Consider the following 26082-nt stretch of genomic DNA (forward strand, 5'->3'; position numbering starts at 1 on the left):
TCACACCAAATTAGCAAAACACTCTCTTCACAAAATTTGATGCAAACAGTGGCTTTTGACAGTTGCCTGTGGACAAAGAATCCAGATTGCTAACTACTTTTATCACCCCATTTGGTCGTTATTGTTTTAACATGTTACCATTTTGAATTGGTATTTGAATTCCTGCAAGTTCCCCTCTAAGACACAGACCACCCTGACTTGTAACTTTCACTACCACTGACTCCAAACCCCGGAATTCCATTCCTAGCAGCACTGTGGGTGTACCTACGACATATATGGACAGCAGCAGTTCAAGAAAGCACTCATCAACACCTTCTCAAGGGCAGTTAGGGATGGGCAATAAATGCTGGCCTAGCCAGCAATGCCCACATCCTGTGAACGAATCAATTTTTAAAAAAAATCCCTTTCCAGGTCCAACTCACCTATCAGCCCTATCCTTGCTGACCTCATTGATTCCCAATCCACAACATGCCAAATTTAATCCCATAATGGTGTCATCCATCCCCATCTCCTGCCCATAAACACCACCCCCACCCACTGTCAAACTCTTGTCTTTTGTATATACCCCACTCCTTTCTCCCCACCATTTCTGGCCTTCAGTCAATGAGGTCAATTTCTCTGGAATTTCAACCCTAAACCTGTCTCTCCCTTTAACATTCTCCTTAAAATCTGTTTTCTTGACCAGGCTTTTGCTCACCCCTCCTAGTATCCTCTTCTTTGGCTTGGTGTCATTTTAGTCTGTTTATGCTATCTCCTTCTCCTACTTCCTATGCCTCTGAAAAGCATGTTGGACTGTTATTCTAAAGTGCTATAAATGCAAGTTATTGTCACGTCACATTGAACTGTGACCCAGGTATGTTCGTGCACTCCAGCATCATAAAACTTTGCTTCAACTCCAGTGGATCAGATACTCTTTTAACAAAATCTATTGCACAGGTTAAAATTGCCCAGAAAACGACAGGAAAATGAGTGCAATAATTTTGTACCCAAAATTCTAAGCATAGGCCAAGCTAAACAAATGTTTGTTTTTCTAAGAACCAGAGATCTAAGGATTTGACTTTATGATTGATTGCTTGGACCTGAAAAACATGTAATACATTTCAAATGTTTGTTTATGGTCACTGAGGGGCAGTGTGGACTCTTTTGATTTGTACTTTTCTTTCACCGAGGAGTCTGTAGACGCTGGTGTCCAAGTTCATGCTGCTGAATTTGGAATTCTTGGAAGAAAAGTGGTCCCTAAAGAGGTATTTGTAGATCAATATCATGGTATACCAGTTCATACTGATATATTTTATTTTTGCATTGTTCCTGGTCTAATCCCTTTGAGTTTTCTAACAAGATGTAGCTTGTTTAAGATGATAAATGTCTGTTAAAATCAACCTCTAAGGTACAGCAGCAGGTTAGCTTAGCTCTATTGGCTTTCTAGTTTTAGGACTTGGAGCTGAGTCTAGCCTACCTGATGTGAGGAAGGTCTTTCTCTGCTGACTGAAGAGCTTGAGTAGAATCAACACATTTATTGTGGCTATGATCCCAGTGCATAACACCAGCCACCACTTAGCCAAAAAGATCCTAATTAGGAACCTTATTCTTAATGACCACAAGGATTGCTGGAAGACGAAGTGGAACAATTTTCCTTTGTATAGTGGGCATACATGCAAACATCAGCTTTCACTCTGACAATAGGGTTTTTGGGGTTCTCTCAACATTTACTGATAGGGAAGAATTCTCCCCCCATCGGGGTGGGGGGAAGTGCAGGAGCGGGCGTGGGCAAGCGCACGAAAGAGTGCAATGATCTCCCTGAGGCTAAGCGCTGCCTCAGGGAGATCGGCTCAGAATTAAAACTTTTAAGGTAAATGTTTAAAAAATTTCCTGGACGTGCCCCCTCATGTGACACTGTCACATGAGTTGGGACATGTCCATCACTTTAACTCAAACCTTTATTAAAAATTTTAAAACCCTCATGAAACCTCATCCCACCCGTGGATGAGGTTTCATGCTTTTTATGAAGCCCGCCAGGGCTCCCGACCTGCCCACCAACCCTAAGGTTGGACGGGCAGCCCTGTCAATTACCTAAATTGTTTTATTAATGGCCTCAATAGGGCGTTGACAGGTCGGCGGGCACACAGCTGACGACTGCGCCCCCGCCGACCTGAACATGGAAATGACGCAGGGTGACATCGGGAATTCCGCCCGACGTCATCCCGCGTCATTTTGGCCCGCTCGCCGACCTAAAGATCCTACCCATAGAATTCAATGTAGGACATACCTCCCACCGTCTCCACCCATCACACGCTTGTCTGAATATTGGCTAATGTAGCTGCAGACTGGGTCTGCTGGGTCCACTTTCAGGGACAGCGACAGGAACTGAGGTCTCTGAATAATGTAAGCAAGAACTCTCAGGCAATCCTACTGACAGTATATGGAGACTGAAGTCACTGCCGTTTGCATTGGGTGTGGCAAGGAAAGGAGAGAAGAATCGGACCAGTGCAAACAGGGGCAGAACTGTAATTGGGAATCAGAGGAATGGATAACAATGGAAGGGTGGCAGGAGACCACCATCGGAGACTCAAAGAATTGGTTTCTGGCACCATGGTTAAGTGATTAGAAGCAAGGGAAGCAGGGGACAGGGAGAGTTTTCTTGTGGGGCTAGGAGAAGCACTCCTGTTTCATTTTTTATGTAGAAGTGTAAATTGTACAGGAGTTCAAGCCCCCAGCTTCTTCTAGAAATGCTCTGTTTATTCTGTGCCTGCAGTATTTGGGTTTTCCCTTCAGAGTTTCATGTTCTTCTGTTTTTTTGCCAGTACAGGTAGAGGAATGTTGTGTAGATCAACAGCTTAGGTTAGAAAGACTGCAAAATTAAATCTTGTTGGGGTCGCTGTTGAATTATCAGCTTTCTGGGGGCTGTTTGCTTGCTTTCTTTGAAGCCATTGGTCAACTTTTGTCAGTTTTCAATGTTGGCTTAACAGAGAAGTAGTGTTCTTATGAATCTGGGTTTTGTTTTTGAGATGAAGTAGAGAGAGCTATTCTCTGCATCTGGTCCACAGTATTTCTGACCTGTTTCACCAACGATCCCAACACGTGAGAAGATTTAATTTTGTAGGCTTTCTAACCTAAGTTTGGATAACTGACTGAGTTAAAAAATGCTTTATACTTTGAACTTATTCTTGATTTCTTAGTTATCCAAGATTGAATGAAAAAGAAATCAACTTTGTAGCATAAAACATTATACCAACAGGCTCCCTGGCTAGACCAACTTGCCTCAAATCAGTTGCCAAATGGTGCTTTGTCAGACACCAAATGATCTACTCACAGGATTATATTCTTAATGGTGGTTTCCATCTGTGAATGTAAATCTAAGTGAAACTCAAATGAACATTTAATTTTCCCACATCAAATTTCTCTCTGTTACTTTAACAAAGGTGTTAACATTTTTTTTTTAAATAAGTTATTATGTCAGTTAAAATAGCAGTATTTGAAACAAGAAACATTACATTTTCAAACAATAACATTGCTAACAGTAATTTTAGGCCACTGAAGCTCACAGAAGTAAGGACATAGCTATAAATGATATTGTATCATTACACTGCCATTCCTGATATTTAGAAGTACAAAAAACATCGGGCAGAATTTAATGCTCTTCCCTGTGGCTGGATTGGTGGAGAGGGTCTTTCACTCAAGCAAGAGGATGGTGGGTGGGAACCCCACTGCCTTCCTACCTCCACCCCGATTAAGTCCTTGATGGGGTAGCCAGCAGAGGGGAGGGTAGTGGTGCGGGGAGGAGGGGTGGGGGATGTGGTGGTTTCCTTGTACAAAGGCACTCAGTACCTAATCGAGGGACCCAGCATTGGGAAGGGGTGGGCCCGCTGAGAGCCATCCCCTTGCTCTTGCTGCCAAAACCCCTCCTCCCTGTCCCCTGCGACCCCAACCCCTGCAATCTCCCACCCGCCTTCATTCACCTGTGGCCTGGGATCCATCGACAATATTAGACCTTGGGTGGGTGTCGTAGGAGCAGCAGCCACCTCCCTGCTGATGCACAGCTGCCACCCTCTGATTGGCTGGCAGCTCTGGATGGGCTGGATCTATGTGCCCGGGATCCTTGATCCTGAGGAAAGCACGCTGCTGTCCAATTAAGTGCCTGATTAGCATTTAATACAGTGGGCTTTCCCGAAGAGCGGCAATGTCGGTCCCTCGCCGGCTCTCCAGCCACCTGGTGAGACCCCCGTTGCTTCCATTAACTACCACCCATTGTATGTATTAATCCATTTTATTATTCAGTCTCATTAAATATTCATATTACACCATTTTTTATTCTTTGATATAGCTAATTTGATCTTATTCATAGTGTAATTATAAGTCTGTTTTTTCAGTCCAGTGGTAACCTGGTGAAGATAAACTGCAACTTATTTCAGTTAAATGTAAGCAGGTAGCTTTATTATTTTTCTTGTACAAAAAGTATGTTGCCTGTTCTGGACATTCTTATTAATACACAGTGATAAACTATGAAGATTTATGTGACGACTTTACTGCATTGTGATACAATGTTCCTTGAAATTCTGCCCAGTCACTGAGCTGATGTGCACTCAGTATTCATCATCAGCACTAGTGAGTGAGACAAAATGTGTTTACATTACTGTCCAGCCGTATGGTAATTCAAATAACTAAAGGGTCAATTATTCAGGGAATGATTCAGCGCTAGCACAAATTGTTTTAAGTTGTAATTAATGGAGGGGTCAGTTTGCAATGTCAGTCTAAGGCTTTAGCAGGAATCATTTTTTATTTAAAGAAAAACCCGATAGCATCAAACTGTATTTTCATGTCATAGATCTCTGACAATCTCCAGATGCTGCTTTAATTTTTCTGAAATATAAATCAAGCTCAATTTTCCTATGAAATAAATAGTGTATCTGTAATATCCCATACTTTTGGCAATTGAACACTTCTTCCCATCCAAACTCAACTATACCCTGTGGAGATAGAACTTGGCAGAAATAATTGAACAGAGTGAAGTTAACCTTCTGTCTTAGTTAGAATCAATATCAGAGAGGGAATTTGTTTGCTGACTATACTCTTGAATTGTTATTCACTTCATGAACTTCAACAGTTTCATAAAATCCCCTCACTCAGCTATACAATGTTAGAGCAGCCTGTTTATTGCATCCTCATTCAGGGAGCTCAAACATTCTCAAAGGACGACATGAAGAACTTTTGTTGATTCAACAGTTTAGTGTGGAATGCAGAACCATATGTAAAGTACAAATCTATGGGCAGAATCGTCCATGCTCACTGGCGTTGGGCGTGTTCGGTGGTGTAAGCAGACAATATGGTGAGAAGGCCAAAAATTGGTTTCACGATGTTGTAAAACCAGTTTGCGATCATCCACTCTGCCCGCCAATGGCGGGCTGCATTTCCCGCCATTGGATGTCGGGAAGCTCATTGTAATACATCCGCATAGTATTATAAGCCCAGCCTGCTGAAATTGCACCCCCCCCGCCCCCACCAGATCGTCAGCCAATGTTGGCATGCAATCACGCCAACATATTTCACGTATAATATTCAGCATATAAAAAGCATATAAAAGGCGTGCACTTGGCCGGCTGCACTTTGAGGAGAACTCAGAGATGAGTACACAGTAACGTTGCGGAGAGCTCGTCTGGGTCACCTGTTGGTCTTCAAGGTTGAGGCACATTGGTTGTGGGGCCAAGGGCTGCCCTGCAGTTGAGGCACATTGGTGGCAGGGGGCAAGGGCTGCCCTGTAATTGAGGCACATTGTAGGGGGTGGGGGGGGCAAGGGCTGCCCTGTGGTTGAAGGTAGTGCACAAGCAGGTGTGGGGTGGGGGGTTTGGGCGAGGGAAGCAGCTACACATTAGGGAAACCTTGTATAAAGTGACCATTCCTCCGCAGCTGAGACAGTTCAGGTGCAGCCACATTGATATGATTGGAGTTGGGCCTCTAGCTTCTCTGCCCACTCAAGCAACCCAGAAGCTTCAAAGTGCCACCAAATGCTCCAGATCTTTTCACCCCTTGGGCACAGACTGCAAACTACTGGGTGTTTTAGTGGACTACAGAACAGTTGGATGACTGGGCACGTTGTACAATCTCCTTGCTAAGGCTGGCCATGAAGCAGCCATTGGGGAGGCGCTCACAGCTCCTTGCAATGTCATCATCCCAGTTTGGACCAGTTGCTCCCATGGTTCAAGCCAACAGCGTAGCCTTGCGGCGCACATTGGGAGAATACCTGCGCCTGAGCTGAGAACTCAGCATGCAGTCCAAAGGGCAAAGCTGCCGCCAATCGGTCCGGTGGAGTGGGGCGGAGGTGGGTTGGGTTTCGGGCAGCCATGCAACGCACTAATCCCTGGCCTTCGAAGTGGTGGCCAGCACTCTCCAGGATGCATTAAGGGGCCTTCAGACTTAACCAAAAGAGGTTCTTAGTACACCCATGCTAACCCACGCCCTTCTCTCCTTCATCCTGCAGGAGGAGTAAATCAGGAGCATGGAACCTGGTGACCTAGCTGTATGCCTCATGGCTTACAGAGAGCAGAGATGAAAGAGAAGAGAGTGATGGAGGCACCTGGCGGGGCAGAGGGAGGAGCAGCACCCTCAGGAAGATGGAGCGACTGGGTCTCCCACACTCACCACCGAAGAGCCACAGTGAGCCTAGCTTTTTTTAAATTCTTTCACGGGATGTGTGCTTCACTGGCTGGTCCAGCATTTATTACCCATCCTTAGTTCCCCTTGAGAAAGTGGTAGTGAGCTGCCTTCTTGAACCGCTGCAGTCCATGTGGTGTAGGTACACCCACAGTGCTGTTAGGAAGGGAGTTCCAGGATTTTGATCCAGCAACAGTGAAGAAACGGCGATATATTTCCAAATCAGGATGGTGAGTGATAGGTGGTGGTGTTCCGAACAATCTGCTGCCCTTGCCTTTCTAGATGGTCGTGGGTTTGGAAGATGCTGTTGAAGGAGCCTTGGTGAATTCCTGCAGTGCATCTTGTAGATGGTACACACTGTTGCTACTGTGTGTTGGCGGTGGAGGGAGTGAATATTTGTGGATGTGGTGCCAATCAAGCAGGCTGCTTTGTCCTGCACGCTGTCAAGCTCCTTGAGTGTGTGGGAGCTGCACTCATCCAGGCAACTGGGGTGCATTCCATCACACTCCTGACCTGTGTCTTGTAGGTGGTGGAGAGGCTTTGGGGAGTCAGGAGGTGAGTTACTTGGCCCTGCTAGACCCAAGGTCTATAGATGCCGCCTTTCATTCCTGCAGATGACTGAGAACCAGTGTTGCCGAAGACTGCGCATGTCTCGGGAACTGTTCGGTCGCATCTCCAGCTACTGCAGGATTTGGCGCTGCGGGGACACGGAGGGCATCCACTCTCAGTAGCCATCAAAGTGACCACGGCGCTCAATTTCTATGACAGTGGATCCTTTCAGGGCTCCACAGGTGACCTCTGTGGGATATCACAAGTCTCCACTCATGGTCATGGATGCCATCTTCGCGAGAGCACACAACTTTGTGCATTTCACCCGTGACCAGGGCAGCCAGGATGCTAGAGCAATTGGAGTTGTCCAGATCTCGGATTTCCCACAGGTGCAGAGTGCCATTGACTGCACTCACATGGTGCTCATATCTCCATCGCAACAGGTAGCCAACTATGTCAACCACAAGGGCTTCCATCTGCTGAATGTGCAGCTGGCGTGCGACCACCACAAACACATCCTGCAGGTCTGCACATGGTTTTCAGGGAGTGTGCACGACTCTTCCTCAGTCAATCACAGATCCCTGAAGTCTTCCAGGGACACAGAGGCTGTAGGGGTGACTCCTCAGGGACAAGGGCTACCCGCAGAGGATGTGGCTGTTGACATCTTTATGGCGGCCTCAGACTGCAGCAGAGGGATGATACAACAAGGTTCATGCTGCAACTCGCAACTTGGTGGAGCAAATCTTTGGAATGCTGAAAATTAGGTTCCGCTGCATGGACCGGTCTGGTGGAGCCCTGCAATATAGTCCACAGAGGGTGTCACGCATCATCATCATCATCTCCTGCACCCTTTACAAACTGGCACTGCACCAGGGAGAGGAGTTGGCAGAGGAGGAGATGGAGGAAGAGGCGGTCACCTCCGGTGAGGAGGACATCGATGGGGATGAGAGTGAATAGGTCCTCAAAGGCGACAATGAGGTGGATGAGGCCCTCACACTGGCCAGATGAAGCAGGCCCACTCGGTAGGCCCTCATAGCTGCTAGATTTGTGGAGGATCATGACGACATGCAGTGAGGAGACACCATAGATCCTCAAATTGCATCTATGAACATTAGACTCTAGTCTGGCTTATGGCAGCGTACACACCCTCTGTGAGAATGCTCCTGTCATGGAGAGGCAGTGGAGGCCCTAATAGTTGCTCAATTGCAGGAGGATGATAACAACATGCAGTGAAGACACTCCATTGATCTTCACATAGTCTCTGAGAATGTCTGACTCATGTCTGGCCAATGGCAGCTTGCTTCTGCTCTGTGATCAGGGTCATATCGTGGAAACGCAGCCATGAAACTTAAAAAGAATCTGATCCTTTGTCTGCCTTCAGTACCTGACCCCTTCAGGAGCACAGCGTCACTGGTCACAGATGCTGAAGAGATGGGAGCCAGCCGCAGCTTAAGGTGCTGAAGGCACACAGAGAGAATTACGATACTCTGTGACACCTGCCCACAACATTCTGGCAGCAATGACAAGCATCGTTGAGTTACAGGTATCAGTAATGTGTCCAGATAGTGTGAGGCTGGACCATCACTTTGGTCTGAAGGCTCTATGCTGAGAAACCTGTCTTTATCCTGTGCAGAAAGGATTCACATCTGAGTGACAATAACACTGCTCATCAGAACAAGGAGCCATAGGCAGGGAGACATTCTTGGGAGTTTATAGACAATAGAGAACATTATGTACAAGTGATTAACATGCATGCCCAGGCTGTGCAGCTATGTCTTCTTAATTTTCCTAACCCTGCGGCTACGTCTTAGTGCTCCCCGGCCATCTGCAGAGGAGGTGGAGGCAGCCTGTTGACTGCTACGCCCCTGGCTGACTCCTTGAGGAGAAGGGGTAGCTGGAGTGAGATCGGGCTGCCCCCACCCATCTCGTGCACACACTGTTGGAGGCCAAATATGGCGTCAGTGATGGAGTTGAGCCTGCGCAGCAGTGCTGGAGCAATGTCCTGGACCAAGGTCTCCATGGCGACCTCGGTGCGTTGGCATGTCGGCGCTATCACCTCAGCCTGAAGGCGGACAAACTCCTCCATCATACCTTGCAATCTGAGGAGTGCAATAGACATCCCTTCCTGTTGTTCCCTAGCTTGCCTTTGTAGCTCCAGCAACTGTGACATGACCGAGTCCAGAGGCTCGTCTTCTGATTCGGACTCAGCAACATTCTGGCCTCCAGCAGTCCTCCAAGTGCCGAACACCTGGGAAGTCCCTGCCACTGCCTGCTGTGGATCAGACAGTGCAATGTGCTCACCAGATTGTGATCCTGAGGCTACTCAAAAGTTAGGTCCGACTGAGGTGTGTGTCTCTGTGTTGGTGGAGGATGTGGGTGAGCACTGTGACGGGACTTCAAGGTGGGTGCCTTCAGATTCCTCTGCAGAGGTTTCTTCGGGGTTTGATTGGAGGCCCTGAGTCGTGGATTCCATCGGTTGTTTCACAGATGTGCCTGCAGATGCAAAGGAAGATAATTAGTGCATGGCAGTGGCCTGTGAAAGACGACACATCACTCACAGCATGATTATCTGATGGATGTTGCACTGCTGGATCGTCACTTGGTAGAGCAGCACCGACCTCACCGTCAGCACAGGAATGGTCCAGATCCTTGCCAGCCAGCTGGATGGCTCTGTTTTCAAAGCCCTCGAGGACCTTGATTTCAGGCACTCCTCCACCAGTCTGCAGCCTCTCCCTCTTGTGTGCCAGCTTGTCCTGCATGAATACAGGTGGAGAGAGTGTAAGCAGGATGCCTGCCAGGCCAGATGCTAAGTGTGCCTGGCATGTGTGGATGGTGAGTGGCCACAGGGATGAGATGAGGACAACGAAGGTGTGTGAGAGAGTGAATGGTGATGTCCCTTGAACCGGCAATGAGTGAGATCCCTCTGGATGTGTGATGGGTTTATGAGTGTGTGAGTTGAGAGTGATGAGAAGAGTGACTTACCACTTTCGGCACTGGGTGGCTGTCCTCTTTTGAAGGGCATTGGCGCTGACCACCGCTGCCACTGTCTCCCAAGCTGCATTATTGAAGTTGCTGCCCATCCTGCAGCCAGAGTGGGAGTAGAGAACATCACAGCGAGCCTCCACGGCATCCAAAAGGTGCTCAAGGGACGTGTCATTGTACCTGGGAGCTGCAGTCTTTTTCCTTTCAGGGCCTTATCTTCTTTGCAGCAGTCATGGGCTGAAAGCACTGAAATGTGCGCGCGCGGCTGGACTGAAGTGGTGAGGTGATGGCATGGCAGGCGAATGAGAGCCCGCCTGCCATGGAAACAGCATGTTTCTTGGGAATGCATAATTAATGCGGCAGGTTTGGGACGATACAGTGTGAAAAACTGCCTGCTACCGCATGTAGTGCAAATCTGGGATGATTCCACCCTGTAGCTCTCTGTCTGGCCTTAAACCTTACTTCCTCAAGTATTTGGATGTCTGCAGCCATCTTCACTTTCTCTACCTCAGTGGGACTTGATGCTTCCGCTCGACTTTCCCTAGTCAATCCCCCAAAGTGGATGCTCTCCTCCGAGTATCATGTGATGTCGTTGCGACCTACTCCTCCTGATGACAGGTTCCTCACATTTAGGGGCTCCCTATAAAAAGAGTAGGACATTAATGATTGTCCAGCAGCAAGGCCACAATGATACCTTGCAGCAGAGGTGCTGATGCAGCTGCCTGCTTGTCACAATTGTTTGGTTGGTGCTAGCAAGATGATGAAGTAGTAGCACCAGTCACCCTGTTGGGTTAGCACAAAGTCAGCAAGCTGTCCCTTGATGGCCTCTGCCTGAACTATTTGGAGGGGCTTTTCTTTATTCAATCAGTTAGTGGGATGTGTGCACCATTGAAGGTCAGTGTTTATTGTCCATCCCTAATTGCCCTTGAGAAGGAGGTGGTGAGATGCTTCTTGAACCACTGCAGTCCATGTGGTGTAGGTACACTCACAGTGCTGTTAGGTAGGGAGTTCAGGGATTTTGACCCAATTAATGTGAAGGAAAAGCAATAGATTTACATATCAGTATGGTGAGTGGCTTGGAGGGGAACTTGCTGGTGGTGATGTTCCCTTGCATCTGCTGTCCTTGTCCTTCTAGATGGTAGAGGTTGTGGGTTTGAAAGATGCTGTCGAAGGAGCCTTGATGAGTTGCTGCATTGCACCTTGTAGATGATACACACTGCTGCCACCATGTATTGGTGGTGGAGGGAGTGAATGTTCAAGGTGGTGGAAGGGGTGCCAATCAATTGTGTCATGCTTCTTGGGTGTTGTTGGAACTGCACTCATCCAGTCAAGTGGAGAGTATTCCATCACACTGCGTTGTAGATGGTGGAGAGGCTTTGGGAATCAGGGGGTGAACTTCTCACCACAGAAGTCACAGAATTTATATGGTTGACCCAGTTTGGTTTCTTGTCCACAGTGACTCCCCAGGATGTTGATGGTGGGGTTTCAGTGATGGTAATTGTATGTCAAAGGGAGATGGTTCTATTCTCTCTTGTTGGGGATGGTCATTGCCTGGCACATGTGTGGTGTGAATGTTACTTGTCACTTATCAACCCAAGCCTGAATGCTGTCCAGGTCTTGCTGCATATGGACATGGACTTCTTCAGTATCTGAGGAGTCACGAATGGTGCTGAACACTATCATAAGCAAATATCCCCATTTCTGACTTTACGATGGAGGGAAGGTCATTGATGAAGTAGTTGAAGATTGTTGGGCCTAGGAGGCTACCCTGAGGAACTCCTGTAGCGATGCCCTGGACCTGAGATGAGTGGCTTCAAATGACTTTATGTTAGGTATGACTCCAAACAGTGGAGAGTTTTCCCCTGAATCCCACTTCAAATTTTTTAGGAACTGCTTGATGCCACTCAGTGGATTGCTGCCTTGATGTAAAGGGCAGTCATTTTCACCTCACCTCTGGGATTTGCTCCTGTGTGCCTGTTTGAACACTTCTTCATAGATGAGGCATCACAGATCTGCCACTGGTATGGATTCTTTGCGAATGGTTATGTACAATCTTCCGCTTTGTAAAGAGCATTAAGATGTAATACAAGGTTACTAGTTGCCATGTTAAAGAACAACCTACATTCCAACAGCTGCAGAGAGTATGCTAGTAATCACTGGAGCCACAGTGAGTTAATAAGGAAATGTTCCAGAGTCATTGGGTGAAATGAAACCTACCCCTCTGGCCGACCAAATTTGAGGAATATCTCAGATCAAAGCACAGGGAGGGGAGATTGCTGGTATTTTCTGAGGCCCCTTTGCTGAAATAATTATAGAGCATTCCCTGTTCTGGTTGGGTAAGGAGCTGGGAATGTGAAGTCAGGCAGAACATAAAACAGCAACTGCTGTGTCTTAAAGGGGCACTTTTCTGTGCCGTTAACTGGCCCTTTTATTGGAGTGTTAAAAAATGGAGTGGCTTATTGGGAGTAGCAGCTATGTAAGATTTTGACTATAATAACTAGAATTTACTATTTAAACAGAGATTAAATTCATTCATCTTATTTTAATTTCAGATTTTCAAAGCAATGTTTCCTCCTAGGCAAAGTGCTTTACTCAAGCTAAATCAGAAAGTAAAACATCAAGAATTTGCTTCTGAAAAAAATTCTTTTGATAAAGATTTTCAAAGACTCGCTTAAGGCACATTTCTTTTAAGCAAACGTAAATGTTGTAATGTAATTCTGAATTTCCTTTTTATACATAGGCATTTTCATGTTAAAAGAATTTATTTCCAAAGACTGGAAAACACCAGTGAATTTGTATGGCTTTCCTTTTTTGTTGTTTTTAGTGGTATTAAGTTAAATAAAACTAAGGTAAATCTGATTTTATTAAGCTTTGTTCTTTTGACTGTATGACTGGAATTTTCCTCTTTAGCAGATCTTGCCACAAAAATTAGCAGAGTGGGAATTCAACCCAAATTGGGCAGAGTGGAAATTCTGCCCACTCCAAAAACCTGTCCATAACACTGGCTGATTTTCTGGTGTCAGGGTTTATTTAAATAAATTCAATAGTCCCCTCGTGGGATTTCAGCTACTGTCAGGAAGTCACCCGAGAGAGAGAAGGATGTAGAATGGCAGCAACAGGCCTCAGGCAGTGATCTCCAGGGATGCCTGAAAAAATTATTTATTTGCTGAATTTATGGCACAATCCTGTCTTAGCCTATGCAATTCATCATTTTGCTAGTGTGTAAATGACAGGGAACACATATTTGGATTGCTTTAGAATACACCCATCCATATTCTTTTTTTTAATTCCTTTGTGGGATGTGAATGTCGCTGGCCAGGCCAGCATTTGTTGCCCATCCCTAATTGCCCTTGAGAAAGTGGTGGTGAGCCGCCTTCTTGAACTGCTGCAGCCCATGAGGTATTGGCACACCTACAGTGCTATTAGTAAAGGAGTTTCAGGATTTTGACCCAACAACTGTGAAGAAGTGGAGATAAAGGCCTGGGATTTTTGCAGAGTTGAGCTGACTTGGGAGCCCTTTAAAAATAGCAGCTGGACCTAATTCCAGGATTCCTGCCCCCATTCCAATTTCTGGCTATTTTCGCCAATGTGCTTGCCTGCACGCAGCACTCCCACTTTTGCTGGCTCCTTTGCAGGCATGTGCAGGCACCCCCTCCTGCAATTTTTGTGGAGTCAGGCCCCTTTGGTATGCATACATGGTTCATGGCTTCTCAGAGGAGTTGTGAACCAAGAGGGAGTCCCAGCCCCAGTTGGAGAACTAAAAAAAAAGTTACACACACTGGAATTCCTTCATTGACCAGTTTTGAAATACAAGAAAAACTGTTCTTTCAGTTTCAATAGTTAGATGTTGTATTGTAAAGTAGATGTGTTTTCACTACAGTGTTTGACTCTGAGTCTCTGTCATACAGAGGTAAGCTTACCATTACATTCACCAGCACTGTGCAAGGGTTGAGATGCATCAGAGTCCTTTTTCTGTTGGGAAAAGCACTCTTATGCATTAAAAACTGAAGAAAACACTGCTTAGAAACTCTAGTGTAGTGGTCTGAAGTGATTTAAATGGCCAGAGCCCTTTAAAAGTGAAAAGAGAAAATCAGCAGCTGTCAAAGAAAAAACAGACACTTGCTGCTGGAGTGCATTGATTGACAGGCCATCTGGTGGAGCTTAGAAAACTTAGCCATCCGCTTTTGCAAATTCAACAGGTTCCATTGCCTGTGAACTATAATGATTTGTTATGACATCTCAGCCCATCATGAATGCTTGACAGGGTTTCTAAAGCTCCAGAACTACTTATCTTAGCATGTCTAAAAATAGATATTTTTATTGGCCATTTTAAGAGGTTATAAAGGATTAGTTGTCTTTGGTGAAATGGATGTTTATTTGTTTTCACAACAGGTTGACCACATGAGGAAATGTAATTTTTTTGAAAGAGAGATTTTTTCCATATGGTGTGTTTGAATGAGATTAGATTCTTAAAAGTTTATCTTTTAAAATGTCCATTTCAAAGACATCCTGAGGTTCCCCGTCTCGACCTTCCCGCCTCTTTCACGAAAAACCAGTCCATAGTTCCATGTCAGGATGGTGTGTGGCTTGGAGGGGAACTTGCAGGGAGTAGTGTTCCCATTTATTTGCTGTCCTTGCCCTTCTAGGTGGAGGAGGCCGTGGGTTTGGAAGGTGCTGTCATAGGAGGCTTGGTGAGTTGCTACAGTGCATCTTTAGATGCTACACACGGCTGCTACTGTGCGCTGGTGATGAAGGGATTGAATGTCTAAGGTGTTGGAGGGAGTGAATGTCTAAGGTGTCTAAGATGGGGTGTTGATTAAGTGGGCTGCTTTGTCCTGGATGATGTCGAACTTCTTCAGCATTGTTGGAACTGCATTCATCCAGGTAAGTGAAGAATATTCCATCACACTCCTGACTTGTGCCTTGCAGATGATGGACAGGCTTTGATGAGTCAGGAGGTGAGTTACTTGCCACTGGATTCCCAGCCTCTGACCTGTTCTTGCAGGCACAGAGGTTATATGGCTGGTCCAGTTGAGTTTCTGGTCAATGGTATCCACCAGGATATTGATATTGGCGGATTCAGCGATGGTAATCCATTGAATGTCAAGGTGATATGGCTAGATTCTCTCTTGTTGGAGATGGTCATTGCCTGGCACTTGTGTGGTGTGAATGTTACTTGCCACTTATCAGCCCAAACCTGAATGTTGTCCAGGTCTTGCTGCATATAAATGGCACTGAACGCTCTATGTTACCCATAGCTTCTAGAAGAAAATTCTGAAAGAGGCAGGGATATCTGGGAATGATTGAAACAGCACTTGAACTGAATCCTGCTCCCATCTGCTGGGGTTACACAGTAAAGCTGACATAACTTCAGTGGAAAATCCTGCCCAAATTTGTCTCTGTTAGTTGAAGTTACAATTTCTCCACTGTAGAGTTCGGCACTGCGTCATGACAGAATATTTTAGGGGGGTAATTTAACTCACAGCCTCTCATTTTTCTCACACAAAATGGTTGTTAGGTTTCCAAATTTCTCTCCGTGATCTACTGTGTCTGCTATGGACTAGAAGCACACTTAGGTGACTTTTAATCATCCAGGGCAACTGTCTGAAAGCAGTGGCAGCTTAATAAATATAAACAAATGAGGCCTCTGTGCCTGGTTAAGAACCTTCTTAGAAAATTGACCTGCTAAATCATTAAATTCAATCATTCTGTAGTCTGCTTATAGATGCTTGGCTGCAACAGTTGGCATTAATTTAAGGGTACAAAAGCAAAATATTGCAAATACTTGAAATCTGAAAAGAACAGAAAATGTTGGAAATGCTCAGCAGGTCTTGCAGCTTCTATGAAGCGAGAAACAGAGGGCAGAATTTTCCATGCCCGCTAGTGTCATTGCAGCCGTGAGCGGACAATATGACGGGAAGGCCAAAAATCAGTTTCCCAACATTTTGAAACCAGTTTGCAATCGTCTGCTCCACCCATCAATGGTGGGTCACGTTTCGGGAATATCATTGTAATACATCTGCATATAATTATAAGCCCTGCTCATTGGAATCATCCCCCCACACCAGATCATCCAAGCGATGTGTTTCACAACAGCATTTATAAGGCGTGCAAGTGGTGAGCTACACTTCGAGGGGAACTCAGAGGTGAGTGCACAATAATGTTGCGCAGCACTTGCGAGGGTTGCCTGTTGGACCTCAAGGTTAAGGCGCCACGCATTCAGGCGTGGGCACAGACAGGTCACATTTTCCTGGCTGGCTGACAGTACGGTACCAGGGCAAGTTGGGGGTGGGACAGGGGAGGGGGTGCAAGGGCTGCACTGCCATGAAAGTGACCGTGATGCTCAATTTTTATGCCAGTGGCTCCATTCAGCATTCCATGGGTGACCTCTGTGGATTATCACAAGCCTCCATGCAGAAGTGCATCCAGGAGGTCACGGATGCCAACTTCGCGAAGGCACCCAACTTTGTGCATTTGCCCGGGATCAGGAAAGCCAGGATGCAAGAGCGCTGGGATTTGCCCAGATCTCAGGTTTCCCACAGGTGCAGGGTGCCAGCGACTGCACTCACGTGGTGCTCAGATATCCATGGCAACAAGCGGTCAACTGCGTCAACCACAAGGGCTTCCACTTACTGAATGTTCAGCTGGTGTGCAGGTCTGCGCATGGTTTCCAGGGTGTGTCCACGATTCCTGTATTCTCAGTAGGTCTCAGATCCCTGACATCTTCCAGGGTCCACAGAGGCTGCAGGGTTTGCTCCTCGGGGACAAGGGCTAACTGCAGCAGAAGTGGCTAATGTCATCCATGTGGCAACCTCAGGCTGCAGCAGAGAGAAGGTATAACAAGGCTCATGCTACAACTCGCACTTTGGTGGAGCAAACCATCAGAATGTAGAAAATAAGGTTCCGGTGCCTGAACTGGTCAGCTGGAGCCCTGCAGTATAGTCCACAGAGGGTGTCATTCATCGTCATCGGCTGCTGTGCCCTTTACAACTTGGCGCTGCAATGGCTAGAGGAGCTGGCTGAGGAGGAGATGGAGGAGCTGCACATCTCCTTCGATGAGGAGGAGATCAACGGGGATGAGGGTGAGGAGATCCTCGAAGGCGAGGATGACGACAATGAGGCCATCAAACTGGCCAGATGAGACAGGCACGGTTGGGAGGCCCTCATAGCTGCTAGATTTGTGGAGGATGATGACATGCAGTGAGGAGACACCATTGATCCTCACATTACATCTGTGATTGTTTGACTGCAGTCTGGATTACGACAGTGCACATACCCTCTGTGATAAGGCTCCTATCATAGAGACACAGCGGATGCCCATAGTCCCTACATTTCAGAAGGATGATGATGACATGCAGTGGGGACACTCCACAGATCCTCACATAGCTTATGTGAATGTCTTACTCCTGTCGGGCTGATAGCACCTCACTCTGTGAACAGGGTCATTTCATGGAGATGCAGTGGGGAAACTTTAACTTCTCCTGATCCAATGGCATCCTCTGTGAGCTGAACCCTTCAGGACCACAGCGTCACTGGTCACAGATGCTGTTGGGGGGGCCAGCCGCACCTCCAAGGTGCTGGGAGCTCACAGAGAGAATGACAGAATTTTGTGCCGCTGGCCCAGGACATTCTGGCAGCACTGATAAGCCCCATCGAGGTGCAGGCATGAATGATATGACCAGCGACAGTGAAGGCACACCATCAGTGTGCTGGGAGGGTTGCACAAAGCACAAGGAAGAAGCCCTGCACTGAAACATCTACCTTTATCTTGCGCAGGGACCAAGGTTTCACATCTGTGTGACACAAACACTGCTCATCAGAACAAGTAGCCGTAGGCAAGGAGACATTCTTGGGAGTTTATTGACAATAGTGAACATTATGTACAAGTGATTAACACCCATGCCCAGCCTGTGCAACGACATCTTCTTAATCTTCCTAATCCTGCTGCTACGTCTTTGTGCGCCCCCGACATCATCAGCGGCAGTGGAGGCAGCCTGCTGACTGCTATGCCCTGTCTATGATGGCCTTGGCAGGAGTCCTCTGGAGGGCCAAGACTTCGAGGGCCCTGGCCAGCTTTCGGTGTCATGCTGTTTGGCACTCTCCTCAGCCTGTGGAGATGCAGCTGCTGGGGTCACAGGAAGAGGAGATTCGGATGATCCTGACATTCCTGCAGACACCTGGGTGGTTGGCCCTGGGGTGTGCACCTGCTGATCCTACTCCCTATGGGTTCCCGGGGGCCCCTGGCTGACTCCTTGAGGAAAAAGAGAAGCTGCAGTGAGATCAAGCTGCTCCACACTCTTCTCACATTGACACTGTTGGAGGCCAACTATGGCATTAACGATGGAGTTCAGCCCTCGCAGCAGTGCAGGACCAATGACTTGGACCAAGGTCTCCAATGCGGCCGCCACCTTACCAGTGTTAACCTTGGTGCATTGGCATGCTGGCACTATAACTCAGTCTGAAGGCGGTCGGACTCCTCCAATGTGCCTTGCAATCTGAGGAGTGCAGCAGACATCCCTTCCTGATGTTCCTGAGTTTGCCCTTGCAGCTCCAGCAACTGAGGTATGACCGAGTCCAGAGGCTCGTCATCTGACTCGGACTCAGCAAATTTCTGGCCTCCAGCAGTCCTTCGAGTGTTAGAAACTGGTAAGTCTCTGCCGCCGCCTGCTGTGGATCAGACAATACAATGTGCTCACCAGATTGTGACCCCGAGGCTACTCTAAAGCTGGGAACCACCAAGGTGTGTGTCTCTGCGCTGGTGCAGGGTGTGGGTGAGCACTGTGACGGATCTTCAATTAGGGTTTCAGCAGATTCCTCTACTGAGGTTTCTTCGGGGCTTGAGTCGAGCACCTGAGTTGTGGACTCCCTCTGCTGTTTCCCAGATGTGCCTGCTAAAGCAAGGGGAGATAATTAGTGCATGGCAGTGGCCTGTGAAACAGCACACATCACTCACAGGATGTTTGTCTGATGGATGTTACGCTGCTGGATCCTCACTTGGTTGAGCACTGCCAACCTCACCATCAGCACAAGAATGACCCAGGTCTTTCCAGCCAGTTGTATGCTTCTATTGTCTAAGTCTGTGAGGACCTTGATGTCAGGAATTCCTCCAACAGTCTTGTGCCTTCTTGTGCGCCAGCTTGTCCTGGATGAATAAAGATGGAGAGAGTGTAAGCAGGACACTTGCCAGGCCAGATGATAAGTATGCCCGGCATGTGTGGGTGGTGAGTGGTCCCATGGATGGAATGAGGACAATGAAGGTGTGTGTGAGAGAGTGAATGGTGATGTCCCTTGAACTGGCAGTGAGTGAGATTCCTGTGGATATGTGATGGGTTTGTGAGTGTGTGAGTTGAGAGTGATGAGAAGAGTGACTTACCCTGGCGGAAGGAAGGAGATCATTCATCCTCTTTCGGCACAGGATGGCTGTCCTCTTTTTCACACAGGTGACCACCGCTGCCACTGCCTCCCAAGCCAGATTGGTGATGTTGCTGCCACTCCTGCGGCCAGAGGAGGGTACAGACCATCACAGCAGGCCTCCACGGCATCCAAAAGGCGTTCCAAAAATGCCTCATTGAATCGGGGGGCGGCAGTCTTGTTGCCTTTTGGGCCATGTCTTCTGTGCAGCAGTTGTGGGCTGGAAGCACTGAAAGGTGTGCGCGCAGCTGCACTTTAAATATGGCACCCAGAGTGAGGAAGTGCCGAGGTGATGATGTGGCGGGCGAATGAGAGGTAATCTGCCAGCAATCCGGCATGTTTCCTGGTAATGCATGATTCATGAGGCGGGATTGAGATGATAACAGCATGAAAAGCCACCATTGCGGCCAGTGGGTAAAACATTCTTTTTCTTGGCCATTACCGCACTTAGTGCAAATCTGGGATGATTCCGCTCAGAGTTAAACTTTCAAGTCGATGTCCTTTCATCAATCCTGATGAAATGTCATTGACTAAAAGTTAAAATAGATAAGGCACCAGGACTGAATGAGATGCATCCAAGGGTACTGAGGGAAGTGAGAGTGGAAATTGCAGAGGCACTGGTAATAATCTTCCAGTCTTCCTTAGACACATGGAGGTGCCAGAGGACTGGAGAATTGCGAATATTACATCCTTGTTCAAAAAGGTGCAAGGATAAATCTGGCAACTACAGACCAGTCAGTTTGACCACAGTGGCAGGGAAACTTCTGGAAACTATAGTTCGGGATAAAATCAATAGTCACTTAGACAGGTGCAGGATAACTAAGGAAAGCTAGCATGGAGTCATTAAGGGAAAATCATGTTTAACTAACTTGCTGGAGTTTTTTGAGGAGGTAACAGAGAAGGTTGATAAAGGAAATGCTGTATATGGATTTTCAAAAGGCATTTTATAAAGTGCCACACAACAGACTTGTGAGCAAAATTCTGCGTCATGGAATAAAAGGGAAAGTAGGCACTTGGATAAGAAATTGGCTGAGTGACAAGTGAGAAAGGAAATAAATAGCTTTTCAAAGATGAAACATTGGCCCAGATCTTCCATACTGCGGAGGGTCATGCCCCGGAGGTACCTCAGAAGATGCGCTGGGATTTCCCGTAAGTCCCACAGAAGGACTGCACGGGAATTGCCTGAGTGAGAGAAGTGATAATTGGTTGTTTTTCAGATTGGAGGAAGGTTTGTAGTGGAGTTCCCTAGGGGTAAGTGTTGGGACCCTTGCTCTTCCTGACATACATTAATGATCTAGACTGTGGTATGCAAGCCATGATTTCAAAATTTGCAGATGATACGAAGATTGGTAATGTTGTCAACTGTGATGAGGGTAGTCTTGAACTTCAAAAGGACATAGAAGTGTAGGTGGATTGGGCAGACAAGTAGCAGATGAAGTTCAATGCAGAGAAGTGTGAGGTGATCCATTTTGGCATTGAGTACAAGAGTAAGGAGGTCATGTTGAACTTGTATAAGACACTAGTTAGGCCTCATCTGGAGTACTGCATCCAGTTCTGGCCGCCATACTTGAGGAAGAATATGAAGGCATTGAAGAGAGTACAAAGGAGAATCACAAGAATGATTCCAGGGATAAAGAGCCGTAGCTATAAGAATAGATTGGAGATGTTGGGACTTTTTTCCTTGGAGAAAAGAGGCTGAAAGGAGACTTGGTAGAGGTATTCAAGATCCTGAGGTGTATGGACAGAGTAAATGGTGAGAAACAGCTCCCACTCAAGAGAGCATCAAGAACTAGAGGGCACAGATTCAAAATAATGGGCAAAAGGAGTAATTTTGTGATGTAAGGATTTTTTTTTTCACCCAGAGGGTGGTTAGAGTCTGGAACAAACTTCCTCAAAGGGTGGTAGAGGTAGGTTTGATCGAGGTATTCAAAAGGGAATTGGATTGCTACCTGAAAATAAACAATGTGCAAGGTTATGGGGATAAGGCAGGGGAGTGGGACTAGGTGGAATGCTCTTTCAGAGAGCCAGTGCAGACTCAATGGGCTGAATAGCCTCCTTCTGCACTGTAAAGATTCTGTCATTCTGTGAAACGTTAACTCTGTTTCTCTCTCCACAGATGCTCCCAGAGTTGCTGAACATTGCCAGAACTTTTCTGATTTTATTTAATTGATGGAATCCTCAACTGCATTTAAGTGTGAATCCAGCGGTCTTCTTAGACTACGGATGGTCTTTTATACTTATTTCTGGATGTATTCGCCTTCAAAGCTGAATCCAAGAGTTGCGCATTTTATTTTTTAGACAACCTCTGCCCTGTGCCATGAGCACAGACTTCCTCCAGCAACTTGCGTGCATTGCTCAGTCTGTCATTGAGGCATACGATGAGGAGGAAGAACAGCAACAAGTATGAATGCAGAGGGTAAAAGAGGGAAGGGTACAGGAGGCATTACACCACACAAGTTGTAGAAACAGAATATCTCACCTCCAGTTAACCAAGATGCTGTGCGTTTAGCAGCTCCACTTTACAAGGGAAGGCTGTGACCGAGCTCTGTCACCTGTTGCAGCATCAACTGCATAAAAGGTCACGTGCTTCATTGCTTGTGGCTCTGAAAGTTATTGTTACCTTGAATTTATACACAGGGCTATGCTCAGCTGAAACAAGTGACATCAGCAACATTAGTCACTTTCCATTTGGACTCAACAAGGCAGGTGGACAGGTGTCATGAACTGTGTGCTTAACAGATAACTCTAATTCTTCATCAACATCACAAACATTCCCCAAATACAGGGAATAATTGACTGCACCCACATAAGCCTTGCATGCTTAATGCAAAGACCACAGACTACTCCGAAACAGGATAGGCTTCCATTCGCTCAGTGTGCAACTGATGAATGACGACAGAAATCACATCATCCAGTTCTGTGCCCAGTTTCCTCACGGTAATCATGATGCCTTTATCCTGCATTAGTGCTCAATCTCTCTCTCTTATCCAAACCATTGAATACCAGGCTGGCTGCTTGGGGACAAGAGGTAGCATCTAAGCACATGGCTGGCAACACCTGTCAGGAATACATGACTAGACGTAAAAGATCATTACAATCAGAGACTTGCCTCTGATGGGCTCTGACTGACCAAACCTTTGGTCTGCTGAATTAAAGATTCTGTTGTTTGGGTAGACCTGGAAACATAGCTGCAAGACTGTCTCTACATTCAATGTAGTTTGCTGCATGCTGCAAAAGAAGAACCCTTAGAGTCAACCAGGGAGATAAAAGTGGAAGATCAGGAGCAGGATGTACAGCATGATGCTGAGAAGGATCAAGAGCCACAAATCCCACCAGTTGACAGACCTGTACACTGCTAGATCATCGAGAATGTTTAGTTGAATCACCCTTCCTCTGCTTACACCAACACTTTCTTCTAACATTAAACTCAGTCCTTACACCATCTTGAAGGATGCCTTAAACATCAACACCAACATAGTTACTTTTATCACATCACTCGGCACCATCAAATAAACATCACCCCAAGAAAACTCTGCACAACTAGAAACTGCTTCAAAGAGATACATTTTCCATTTCTTTTAGAAAGAAACAAATTTGAGATCTAAAGGTCGTTCTTATGCAAACTTCTAGCCCTTGTCTTTAGTGTTCTTTTGCTAAATTCTAGAGTGTCATAAGCTGTTGGGTTGATAGGAAGAAGTATTTGGGCTCGACTTTGGACACCGAAGATGGAAAACGGTACTATGCTGGCCACAGGACAGTCATAGACAAGGTTGTGTACTGAAAGGCATGTATGTGAGCAAGTACCTGGGGAGGCGGTGGCATAGTGATATTGTCACCAGACTAGTAATCCAGAGAACCAGGGTAATGCTCTGGGGGTGAGGGTTTGAATCCCACCACAGCAGATGGTGGAATTTGAATTCAATAAAAATCTGGAATTAAAGTCTAATGATGACCATGAAACCATTGCTGTAAAAACCCATCTGATTCATTAATGCCCTTTACGCAGGGAAATCTTCCATCCTCATCTGGTCTGGCCTACATGTGACTCCAAACCACAGCAATGTGTTTGACTCTGAAATGGCCTAGCAAGCCACTCAGTTGTAGTAAACTGCTAAAAAGTCAATGAATCCTGATGGGCCACCCGGTATTGACCTAGGCTCATTCCTGCACTGTCACAGGGTCAAAATCCTGGAACTCCCTCCCTAACACAACATGGACTGCAGTGGCTCAAGAAGGCAGCTCATCACCACCTTCTCAAGGGCAATTAGGATGGGCAATAAATGCTGGCATAGCCTGTGATGCCCACATCCCTTGAATGAATAAAAAAAAGTACGGGAAGAAGGAATAGCTAGAAAATTAATGGTACTAGCTCTTAGCATGGAAGCAGCCTTCAACTTCAACCTGGTCCGCTCTGTCAATGTTTTCTGCCTAGAAAGTCCAACATGACACTTAAAGAGAATTAAGACTTTAATATTGCACAGATCACCTCCTGATAAGGTTTGTTCCTGTCTGTTCAGCATCACTTTGTTCTGTACGGTGACTTTGGAAGGGTTGATGAGCACACGTAGTGACACTGAGGTGACCATCCTGTAACTCTGCTTCTGTGGGAGTACTTAAATATGTACTAATAAGCTGCTCATGACATCTTTGACATTTTATCTTTCCTGACCTTCAACCTATCCCTGGCCTTCTATTTTGCTCCACCTGCTCCACACCAACCATCCCCCCTCCTCCCCTGTCAACACCAATGAAACCCATCACATTTCCAAATCTCTTCAGCTCTGAAGAAGAGTCATACAGACTCAAAGCGTTAACTCTGCTTCTCTCTCCACTGCTGCTAACAGGACTGCTGGGTTTTTCCAGCATTTTCTGTTTTTATACCATTAATAAACTGCGTTAGGTTGAAAGGTCGTTTTGTAGGCTCAAATTTTCGAATGCAAATTTGACAATGCTTCCAGTTTGAAATGGCAGCAACAAAGTTTGCCTTGTTTTATTATGGAAATATATGGTAAGCTTTGAAAGATCTGCAATGTTTTCTGAGGGTACAATACGTTGAAATAGTTAACTCCTTAGGGTATGTATACTTGGTCCATCCACTTGGTATAGGGAAAAACCGGTTAGTTTACCTTGTTGTACTTCCAGAGTACATTAAACTCATTTTATATCCGTTCCTGTCACATGGGTTTTGAACACAGCATTAACTTTCGCAACTTTACCTCCAAACTGGAGAACTCACCTTTCCTTCACTTCCCTGCACTCACATCTCCAGTCCAACATCTGCAATGGTTACCTGCTGTCTGCACTTTTAGGTACTGTAATCTGTGAGGAGGACGCAAAAGATAGAATTTTAACTACCAAGGGTAGGCGGGTTAACAATGGGAGGCAAGGTTCAAGCTTTGAAAAGTGGCATTGGCTTGGGAACCCGACTTGATCTTGCCCACTTCCAGATTTAATCCAGGTGGGTTTGTAAGCAAGCAGGGAACCCTTGTGGAATTGTCGAATAAGTAATTAAAATATTCAAAGAGACAATTAACTGAGGATTTAACCCAGCACGCTGGCTGTAACAGTCAGCATGTGGGTTTCCCGAGATGTGTGGAACTCGCCAGGCTCAACCAGGTGAGTGCACAACGAGAAGTGTTTCTTCAGTGAAACTGACGAGCTGGCAAGCCTTGAAATGGTGAAACTAACTGACTGCAGCCTGCCTAGGTGAGAGGCTTGTGCTCACTGCAATTCTTCTGAGCACTTTTGACTGCTTGACAGGTGATTTCCAACATCTTGGAAGTCAGTTCACCTGTCACTCACTTTGAGCTTCACTTCCCTGCTGTCAGCCATCACCTCATCCTCAGCTGCATGCCGCTGCACAGGACAGAGGAGATAGATACAGAGACCCAGTTCCAAGGAGGTGAGACCCCCAACATAGGGTCTACAGTCAGAAGATGAAATCTCTCAATACGTGTGCCAGTGCCTCATGAGGCTCAAGTTTTGATGGCAGGACGTTGCTGGCATCTGCAGCCTCCTGGAACAAAACCTCCTTCACGGTGGAGCAGGTCATGGTGGCTTTCAATGGACCACGCTCCCTCCCCATCCCCCAACCCAGTTCTCTGTCTCTTTTAGGATTCCTGCAAGAAAGGAAAGTGGAGAATTGTGAGTTTGAGAAACGGATTGTGTGCAGAGGAGAGAAGAACAACATTTGTGGAGGGTGACTGTGAGACATGGGTGTGAGATGGCACAAAGATGAGGGTGAATGCGAGTTGGCTGTTCAGACAGGGATCTGAGGAGGTACATAAGAGAGCGAGAGATGAATGAAGCTGCAAGGAGTGATCTAAGGATTGCTGGGCTGAAGAATACTGGGGAAGTCAGAGTGTGGGGGTCAGAACATGAAAGTGTTAAGCACTCAACTTTCCTCCTGAGGCCCTGAACCTTTTGATGCACTACATCCAGGTTCAAGGGACCACACTCCTGCTGCTGACTTTCTCAGCTACTTCCTCACCATGA

This window comes from Cetorhinus maximus, chromosome 1 (assembly GCF_964194155.1).
Source record: "Cetorhinus maximus chromosome 1, sCetMax3.hap1.1, whole genome shotgun sequence".
Taxonomy (NCBI): domain Eukaryota; kingdom Metazoa; phylum Chordata; class Chondrichthyes; order Lamniformes; family Cetorhinidae; genus Cetorhinus; species Cetorhinus maximus.